General features: G+C 32.5%; 1 long non-coding RNA gene across 1 annotated transcript in view; it reads right to left on the bottom strand.

Annotated features, from left to right (window-relative positions):
• Positions 1 to 4,319: 4,319 nt before the first annotated feature.
• Positions 4,320 to 9,167, bottom strand: part of LOC127717510 (uncharacterized) — a 77,231-nt gene continuing 72,383 nt past the window's right edge. The window contains exon 4 of the long non-coding RNA XR_007989208.1: positions 4,320 to 4,413. This is a non-coding gene — a long non-coding RNA (uncharacterized LOC127717510). The remainder of the gene's footprint in view (positions 4,414 to 9,167) is intronic.

The following is a 9,167-nucleotide window of genomic DNA, read 5'->3' as shown; positions in this document are numbered from 1 at the left end:
TAACATGTCTGTTAGTGATATACACATTACATCTCACATGAAGGGTAAAATCTTGAACCCATAATAATTTTTCGTATTATATATCAAAAAAGGTACATATGCATAAGTTAACATTAACATCCTTTATGAAAACTGTTATGTAAGAACCAGAAAATATGTATGATGGAGAGTTAAATACTGTATAAACAATTTGTTTTACTATTGAACAATACTCGAAAGATGGAAATATATATATTCAGTTTAGATTAGTTTGTCAGAAGTGGAAAGAGTGACAAACAGGATCATGTAATCAAAATATATTAATTATATGGAGTAAATAGCCCAGATTTGAGCACATATTTGACAATGTGTCTGGGTCGCCCTGTTGACTACAATGTTGCATTTTGTAGATGTTTAATTTGAATTTGTAGTTGTGGATTTAATTTCAGTGCGTATGAGGCATGGTTTGTATTTAATATTTCTAAAACAGAACATGCAGAAGGTTAATATAGATTAAATATGTCAATTGTGCAACTTTCATGACGTTTAAACAGGAGATATGTTTATTTTTATTACAATTATTCAAGATCGGTAAGTTCCATTAAACGTGAAAACAGAGATGTAACTCATCTTGAAAGAAAACATATGAGCCGTTAAATATTGTTGTTCATATGTTTAATATTTCTCAGATGTGCTTTTTGCAATTTACATGTTTTAATATAAAAAAGTTTCTATATGTTTTGATGTGTTTCTGTCGGTTTTAGTTTGCAACCCAGATTTGTTTTCTTTCAATCGATTTATGGCAGACTAAATTTCTCCGACCTTAATCCCTTAATCTATTACAGAACCTACCTATTGTATTTATTGTGAACTTGTTCTCGTCCTGAATATGCATGAAATATTTGCCACTGGACGTTAAGCAACCAACAATCAACAATCAATCAATCAATTTATGACTTTTAAACAGCGGTATACTATTGTTGATTTTATTTTATAGATGCTAAATCCATTAGAAGCTGCACAGTGTGTAATCGTTTGGGATATGGAGTTTTCTCCTGATTGGTGTATTATTATAAGGCCACATCAATTTAATTCCTTGTTCGTCGGACACGCCCGCACATAATTTTTTTTTTTCAAAACGGAAAAAAAAATATATTCCCGCCTCCCGCATCCGAAAGTAATCGTGTTTATTACCTGCATCGTTCGTTTTTTTTGTAAACATTTAAAAGATATATTTACATTGGTTTCCTTCCCCCTTATTTACATTCTCCTGCGAAATCATGCTGATTTTCGTTGTTAGAATAAAGTACGCAGAACTTCTGAAGGAGAAGTGTTACCTTCAACTGCAATATTATTTGCCGGCGGAACAAACCTATCCAAACCAGCTATATGTCTATGCACCTGCCCTGCGCCAGAAGCCTGTTGTTCAGTAGTTGTCGTTTGTTGGTGAGTTTTATGTGTATTTCTCCGTTTGTATATAGATTAGATTGTTGGTTTTCCTGTTTGAATTGTTTTACACATGTAATTTTATGGTCATTTATAGCTTGCTGTTTGGTCTGGGCAAAAGCCCTTTGTTGGAGGCCGTACTTTGACCTGTAATTGTATTAACTTTAAAAACACTATCAGGTTTGGAACAACCCTCCAAATGAATATTCCCTTAAATGTGGGACTGTCCCTCAGACAAGGGGTCATTTAACTGTTTAAGAAAAAAAAGAGAAAAACTTAGATTTTTAAACTTAAAAGGGGGGAAAATTCATCATATTTGGATCAACTTTTCTAGATAAGGGGTCCACTTATGTTTAATAGTTAAGAAGATATACATAATGGTCCACGAATATTACAAAATTCGTGGACATGTTTTGGCCATATAATACCAGATAGATGTATAGTTCTTTGGGAAAAGGTTCTTCAAAGAATATAAATATGTGCCCTTTTGTACTACAAAGTGTTTTTTTACAAAAATAATACTGTATATCACTTGAAATGTACCCCTCATAAAACAGAGTTATTACATTGAGGGGTTTCTCATCATTTTAGGGGTTGTTCCCAACCTGATTATGACTTGGATGGAGAATTGTCTCATTGGCACTCGCACCACATCTTATGTATATACAAAGTGCAAAACAGACAAAGAACTAAAATGAGAACACTAAAACGACAGAGACACAGACAACCAACATATAATACAAAACACTAAAAATGTACACGCATCAACAAACAGCTTGAACCCCAAAAAAACTAAAAGTGAACACGGATATTCTGGAAGGATGAGCAGTTCCTGCTTCTTGCAAGACAGTCGCCATGTCCCGTAAAGGAGGAAAGACATCTATGACAATTCAATGGAGATCATTTTAAGCAATTGAAATAATTATTCTATCAGTTCTTGGTGAAGAGGAAAAAAGAACACTGCATATCAAAGTACATGTTGTAAATCAAGTTTTATACCATCTTATTTTGATAAATATTGTCAAAACTTATTATTTTATGTTTTAAAAAAAAAATTATAAACGCTCGCCTTTTTCAAGCTTCGCCTAAAATATTTGCAAATTAATTTTTTTTTTATTATTAAAATTTTCAAATCGCTCGCTCGCCCTAATTTGTGGAGTCGAAAAATTCGTAGAATAAGAAATTAAATTGGTGTGGCCTGAGGGGTAAATGTTGGTAGCTATGACAAATTTATTTCTTAAAGTTGCCTTAAACTTTAGGGTTTGATATAAAGTATGATGCTTTTGTTTTTTCTAATTTCTTATTGTCGGTTTTTCATTTTTTCTTTTGGGTCCTCGGTGGCCGAGTGGTCTAAGTAGTTACTACTGTAATCACTAGCCAGTCAACACTGAGGTTGTGAGTTCGAACCCCGCTCGTGCGGGTGCACACGACTCCAATCTTAATTGACTAGGATTGTCAGTTTTCCTATCGAAGGTCGGTGGTTTTCTCCGGGCGCTCCGGCTTCCTCCACCAAAAAAAAAACTGGCCGCCACGAAATAGCCCAAAAGCGATGCTTAAAAGTGGCGTTAAAACACCAAAAACAAATCAAATCAAATCATTTTTCTTTTTTTTCAGTTTCATAAACTGTTGGGTGGCTAAATGCGAAAATGTACAAAATGTGTTGTTGGTAAAGGTAACATGACACGTTGTTGAAGGTATTTAAAATAATTTTGTAAAAATGATTTTACCCATAAACATTGGTATAAATGTAAACTTCCAGCAAAAAGGTAAATTCGGTCCCGAATTTGTCAGTTAAAGCGAAAATTACGTAGAAATATCTAAATGGTTATACTTAAGCAGTGTCAAATCCTTTATTACACGGACAAATGTTACATTTAGACATAATTAAACTATTTACTGTCCTACATAGAGAAATGGTTAACATTCAACAGTTGAACAATAAAATGAATGCAAAATGATGACATCTTGTGGTTTTGAAATTTAAGTCAAGGTAAGTTATTCAATATCAATAAATCAACAGTCCTCGGTCGTGGTACGAACAGTTGTAACCATTAAACAGAATGGATTTCAGCCATTTAAGCAATAGCATTGTCCCCATAAAATGGAGCTACCTGAGATAACATTATCTACCGGCCTGATAAGACATTTAAACTGAACATGGACAAATGAATATAAAATTTGAAAATATTGAAAATAATCATAAAAAAAGCGGGCTAGGACTGAAATGTGTAAATAACTTACAGCTTAAATGCATTGGATAATAATGGTATTTTATCAATCATGTTAATCACAACTTTAAAAATTATGAACACTTTTTTTAATCTCGCTAACTTTTCGTTCTTGTACCTTTTTATATGAACTGGACCATATATAAGTATCCTTTAAATTCACTTCAGATGATTCGAATCTAGATTACGCATCTTAATCTACCAGTTAAAGTGTGGAACTGTAGATGGCATAAGCCGTTGTCGAGTTTTGCATGGTATGCAAAGTAAAGGAGATCAGCAAATGACAATACATTGATGGATAGATCATATTCATAATTTCATCAACAATGGCTTCAAATATAATTTAACATTTGTATTTTCCAGCCAGATATGTGCAATTAAACGTCGCTTAACCCTATTAAAAAGCGGGTAAATAGTATAAATTCATAAGACTACATTTTTGCAAGAAATTTATATAAAAACATTGAAGAAGCATTCACTGAGCTGTGAACTTTCTAACTTACTGCCTGTGTACGCCATTGGCGAGTAAGGCAGTATTAACAGTGCATTGTGGTGTTCTGTAAATTACTATGTTTGTCAAGAAGGTGATTGCTGTTTGATCAGTTTTTAATTTCTATTCACTTTTTTCAATGATATTTATATTATTTAATCGGCAACTTACCTTAGACTGTATATTGACGTCAATACTATTGTCAATTAGCAAACGGACAATTTCTGTATGCCCTCCCTTTGCGGCTTCGTGAAGTGCAGTTCAACCATCCTTGGTAGAGTATAACGGTTTAATCATAACATAATTGTGTAACATATAGAAAAAACCAAGGAAGCTGCCTCCGTGAGGTTATTAAACATAGTTACGTTATTTTTGTTTTTCGTTGACCTTACCCAAAATCTTTTTTTTTTCTACATTTTTTTTCACTTCGGTTATATTTTACGGGTTTCTACTTCTAATGGCACGGTCTTGAAGTATATATTCTAGGTACTGACGTTGTTTTTCATCTTAATTACGTGTTACAGTGTTCTCTTACTTTTCTTTGTGAATTATTAACCTTTATTGTTTAGTCTTTTTGATAATATCTTTTTGGTGTGGCTCGGTACCTATATATCCCGCCATCGTGTACTATCGAAATAAGAAGATGTGGAAGTATTGGCAATGGCACAGATCTCAGCTAGACATATTTGAAACTACGGTCCTAATTTATGTAAGAAAAATTAACGATAATCAATTATAATACGACGCAACAAACGTCATCCACTGCGTTACAATCGTGTGACTTGGGATAGGCATATACAGGATGTAGCAGGGTAAGGCTACCTTGTTGGCGTTAATTTTGTATTATTTTTTTCATTTTTGCTTATGTGTTTTGTTTATATAGCATTTTGTTTTCCCTTTTACATATTTTGTTTGTTTTAATAGTGATTAAGAGTATAGGTTATTTTGAACGCTGAACAATGATTTTGAGATTTTAACTATTATTTCAGTGTATTTTGTTTGCACATTGTTGTCAATATCAAATTTCATTTGACTCTTTTATAAGTCAGATGTTAAGCTAGCTATAAAACCGGGTTTATGCCAATACTTTCTACATGAGGAAACGCCTGTACCAAGTCAAGAATATGACCGTTGTTTTCTACTCGTTGTGCAATTGATTTCGACATTAGATAATGGATTTTCCGTTTTAAATTATCTTTGTAGTTTGGTATTCACTACTGGACGAAAAAACAACTGTCCATACCAGTAACAGTCGTTGTACGACTGTCTTAGTCTGTGGAAGACTGAAGATGACTGTCAAAGAAACTGATACAGTTGATTAATGTCTGTCACAACACTTTTATGGGTTGTGAAAATCAAAAAATGTTATCAACAGTCAGTTTAGGACTGTTGCAGTGGTTTACGGGGTTGTCACAGTCAAATATCATTTATTACAGTCTTTCCAAAAGTTGTGGCAGTTGTATAATGTTTGTCCCAACCTTTTAATAGTTGGGACAGTTGCAATGTGTTTGTGTCAACTTTTCAGACGTTGATGCAGTCAAAAAATGTTTGTTACAACGTTTTTAGAGTTGGGACAGTTGTAAAATGTTTGTTACAACTTTTTAAAGGTTGTTACAGTCATAAAATGTTTATTATAAATTTTTAACGGTTGCTACAGTCGTTAAATGTTTAAAACAAACATTTCATAGGTTGTTGCAGTCGACAAATATTTTAGCGTCACGGTAGCAACTCAGTGTAAAAAAAAATTTACGTTTCACCCGGCTCTCAAGATTTGATATAGTTGTGAAATAGCCCATAATTTATACTATTATTATCTATTGTGCAGTTGTTGACTTGTTTTGTTTTTTATTTATTTATTTTGCGATCGTTGTTTGTCTTTTGTCGTTTTCCGTTTCTTGCCATAGCATTGTCCGTTCATTTTTGACATACATGTGCGTTTGACTTTCCTTTAGGTATCTTTACTTTTTATTTTATCTATTCAGATTCGTTCATAACTGGTTTTACATACCAGAAGCCTTCGCTTAAAAATGGAGTTTTAATATTATTGCAGAAGATGCTAATGAATTCATTCAAATTTATATTTGAAAAAAGTTTTGATAAATTCTGAGGAATAGAAAATGTACCGTCGGTGTACCTGAAGTAAATTTAAAGAATATGACTAAGTTAGCAATATTGTATAGCATAATAAAACAGTTTTAATTTGAATTACTTTCCATGAGGGATATTTCCGATGATAGAAAAAAATAATTAATTTGATCTGTCAAGTTTCATTAAAAACGGAAAACATTTCTTCACCGTGAACGATTTACCCTCTTTATTTTCTTGTCGGCAAACTGGACCTGCAGGTCGGCAAACTATATTTTACACAGGAAACTACAGATGTTAGACCACATGTACAATATAAGCTGAGCTGAAAATTACAATCGGTGAGTAGAAATGAACAATATTTTAAAGCATGTTTATCGAATAATCATGGACCCAAGATTTTGAAGGGAAAATGTGCACATTTGTTCTTCCTACATACAGGCTATGAATACACCTTATCGCTATTCCCGCTTGACCCGAGAATCTGTCCCGCTCGAACTTTTGATGTCATACAACAATCACTTTTCCATTGTGGCGTCAGACATTTTCTATTATGACGTCAAAATTTTACGGGAACTTGTGTGATGTCCAGTAATGGCGGACAATAGGCCCAAGACCACAATTAATGATCCCGCTTTTCGTTGTCCACGAATATAGTTCCTTTTAATTAGAGTGTATTTTTTCTTAATTTTTTTTCTTTCCCTTCCTCACTCATTTCTTAGTTTTTTTTTGGGTGGAAATAAAAGAAGAGAGATGAAATAATCTTTTGGATGTTGTATTTTAACTGATTTTGATATGGAAAGAGTGATTAGGCCAGGTGCAAAAAGGTGATATTTACAGTTTTCGGAACATCTCTTGACTTGTCCATAGGGGTATGGATGTGTATTGGCTAAATTTGTAAGAGTCATTGGTTCAATCTTTCTGAATTTTGGATATATTTTTGGACTAGTACTATACATTATACACACAAAAGATTTGACAAAAATGCAAGGTGCAATTTTTTTAATGAAACAAAACGTTATAAAGAACTAATAGGGGAATTTAATTGTGGTCTGTGGCCTAAGAGGTGAATTCAGGAAATATTGAATTTGTACTTTGACAACTTCCCTGAATGATCTATTGGTATTAATTTGTCAAACTACATGAGAATAAAGATTTCCACTTTTATTTGATAGAAATTTTGTAAAAAAGTGACATTTCAGCCTACATGCCCAAAATTGAACTTTTTCAGTTGTTTCAATATTTTTACAAAAGTAGCATGCTTACTTTCTCTCTGACAGATTTTTCTGGTTTTCTATTTGTGTTTGTGGTATCTAATGTAGATGTTTAACTCATTTTTGAACACTGAACACAAAAAAAAGTAGATAAAAATCAGAATAAGAGTGCAAAATGTGCTGCTTTAATGGTCTTAGTCTAACGGTCAGTATGAAGCAAGTGAAAAATGAGGTTCTATGCACATACAAGTTGAATTCCTTTTACCAGATTTCACTGAATCTGTATCAAAAGCACTTATTACTGGTTGTTTTACCTTGTCTGTTTCACAGACTTCCTTTATTTTCTTTTGTTTGATAGCTAGTGGTTAAAATATTGGCCTTTTGAGGCTGAAATTTCATGCCGGTTTTAAAAAGTAAAGTAAATAACTTTGCATCAAATCATACTGTCTACATATATAGTTGAAAGTGACAGTCATGTTACATCCAGGCTCCATGTTTTATCATATCTAAACAAAGATTTGAGCAAAAAGAAGCATATCTCTATCTACCATATCATTTATATGCTTTTTAATATGCAAATGTGGGGAACGACCTAAATTGACAACCTGTTTTTTTTAAGCTTGACATTGCTGAAGACCATTTTATTCACATGTGTTATGCTATTTGAAACTTATATTTCCATTAAAAGTACATTTATAACATGTAAAAGGTGTTTTTATAACTTAACAACTTCAGAAAATTGTGGTAAGTGAAAAATATTACATTTCATATAAGGCTTCGATTCATTTGAAAACCTCTATTTTTTGGCACAGGCTCATATAAAATTTACTTCTGGCCATTTTTTATAAGTCTGAAACATGAAGTATGCTATCTGTTGCTTTTAATAGGTGATAACTTATACATAGAAACATTAAAAAATGTAAGTTTTGGTATATTTTGGTTTTTAGAAGCCCAAATTTGATAGTTGAAATTGTTCTAATTCAACGCCACAATTCAGCACCCAAAGTTCAGATTTAAAAAATGCCACATTTTTTATAATTGGTATCATATGGCTTTGAAACTTTGTAAACTGTTTTATAATACACTAAGCTTAAATCATGCCAAGTTTTATTAGAATTGGTCAAGTTTTAGACCCCTAATAGGCCCAAGACCACAATTAATGATCCCGCTTTTCGTTGTCCACGAATATAGTTCCTTTTAATTAGAGTGTATTTTTTCTTAATTTTTTTTCTTTCCCTTCCTCACTCATTTCTTAGTTTTTTTTGGGTGGAAATAAAAGAAGAGAGATGAAATAATCTTTTGGATGTTGTATTTTAACTGATTTTGATATGGAAAGAGTGATTAGGCCAGGTGCAAAAAGGTGATATTTACAGTTTTCGGAACATCTCTTGACTTGTCCATAGGGGTATGGATGTGTATTGGCTAAATTTGTAAGAGTCATTGGTTCAATCTTTCTGAATTTTGGATATATTTTTGGACTAGTACTATACATTATACACACAAAAGATTTGACAAAAATGCAAGGTGCAATTTTTTTAATGAAACAAAACGTTATAAAGAACTAATAGGGGAATTTAATTGTGGTCTGTGGCCTAAGAGGTGAATTCAGGAAATATTGAATTTGTACTTTGACAACTTCCCTGAATGATCTATTGGTATTAATTTGTCAAACTACATGAGAATAAATGATTTCCACTTTTATTTGATAGAAATTTTGTAAAAAAG

Source organism: Mytilus californianus, unplaced genomic scaffold (genome assembly GCF_021869535.1).
Source record: "Mytilus californianus isolate M0D057914Y unplaced genomic scaffold, xbMytCali1.0.p SCAF_10, whole genome shotgun sequence".
Lineage (NCBI taxonomy): Eukaryota > Metazoa > Mollusca > Bivalvia > Mytilida > Mytilidae > Mytilus > Mytilus californianus.
This window is presented reverse-complemented; position numbering and strand designations above follow the sequence as displayed.